This window comes from Sorex fumeus, unplaced genomic scaffold (genome assembly GCF_029834395.1).
Source record: "Sorex fumeus unplaced genomic scaffold, SorFum_2.1 ptg000015l, whole genome shotgun sequence".
Lineage (NCBI taxonomy): Eukaryota > Metazoa > Chordata > Mammalia > Eulipotyphla > Soricidae > Sorex > Sorex fumeus.
Window position 1 is genome coordinate 21,324,973 of NW_026606072.1, and position 1,466 is coordinate 21,326,438.

The 1,466-nt window shown below is 38.3% G+C and overlaps 1 non-coding gene across 1 annotated transcript; it reads left to right on the forward strand.

The window, feature by feature from the left end:
- The first annotated feature begins 370 nt into the window (after positions 1-370).
- LOC130021453 (U1 spliceosomal RNA) lies at positions 371-531 on the forward strand. The gene has a single exon (XR_008792159.1). It is a non-coding gene; the product is annotated as a U1 spliceosomal RNA (small nuclear RNA).
- Positions 532-1,466: the final 935 nt, after the last annotated feature.

Consider the following 1,466-nt stretch of genomic DNA (forward strand, 5'->3'; position numbering starts at 1 on the left):
ATTCTGGCAGTTAAGGTAAACATAAGAACTAAGAGACTGTACCATTCTCCTTGACAACTGGCAGACTGTTTGCCCTACAGAATGAAAGGAGAAAAACAAAAGAGGAAAAGAGCTACTGTAAATATAACCTAGCTACACTGAGTGCATTAAGTGAAAAGAAGCAACAGCAGTGGTATTACTGTCATACAATGCGTATTTCATTTACTCTTCTTCATAGGAAATCTACCAGGAAAGGACCAATCTCAGTCTCCTCATTTCACAAGAAGAAAATGTGATTGACAAGGAAGCACAATCTGAATGCTATTGTGAGTTCATGGGACATGCAGTGAACAATTGAACCATTTCTCTCCTTAAAAAATTTATTCATTATATACTTTGCTGGCAGGGAAGAGACCATGGTCATGGTGATGGTTTTCCCAAGGCGAGGCTTATCCTTTGTACTCTGGATGTGCTGACCCCTGCAATTTCCCCAAATGTGGGAAACTCAACTTTGTAATTCGTGATGGGGGGACTTCGTTACTGCTCTTCTTTGTAAAAAAATCTGTTGATTAAAGAATTCCATAATGCCACCAAGTATGGCTCCAAAACCAAACCAAACCAAGAGAAAACAAAACTGTTAGATAAGAGAGATAGTAGTAGGCAGTGAGTAGGGCACTTACTTTGCATACGACTGATCTGAGTCCACCAGGAGTGATCCCTGAGAGCAGAGCCAGGAGTAAGATCTGGTTGTGTTTCAGAAAACGCCTCCCCCCAAAAAAAACCCATACTATTATTTATTCTTCCTCAGGTTCATTGATCTTAGGTAGACATCTATTCATAGTTATTATCAATAGAAATTTTTTATAAGAGAAATGGAACAAATATTCACTGTCAATTTATAAGACAGGCATTAGTCTAGATAATGGGAATACAACAGTGAATAAAATTGACACAGGAATCAATATCTCACTTGCATTCTAGTATAGAGAAACATAGCAAACAAAAAGAAAGCACACTTTATACTGTTAAAAATAATAAACCCGATAAAGGAAAACAAACATAGCAGCAATGGAGGAGAGGCAATGCTGAGAGTGAATTTTATTGGGATAAAGGAGTCCAAATGAGGGTGATATTTGAGAAGTGAGGACCCTTCTATAATCCAGGTGAACACTGAAATGCTGGGAAATCTTAAAAGCAACACAAGCCACTATGTTTGCTCATAGAATATACTTAAAGGACCCTAAAAAAGAAGCATTAAGTAAAATTTGAGGAATATATTTAAGAGCCGCGCTTAGTCCTGGAATAGTTCTCAATCCTAAAGACCAAAATCTCAACTGCTGTATCCTTCTAGCGAGCTCCTTGTGGAAAAAGCAAGCAGATACTTTGCTCCTGGCTGGGGTGCAGGGAGTAAATCTTTTAGAACAGTCAATCCAGGACTTCTAGGCAAACATTGGTCATCCCTAGAGGAAAAACAACAAAACAAAACA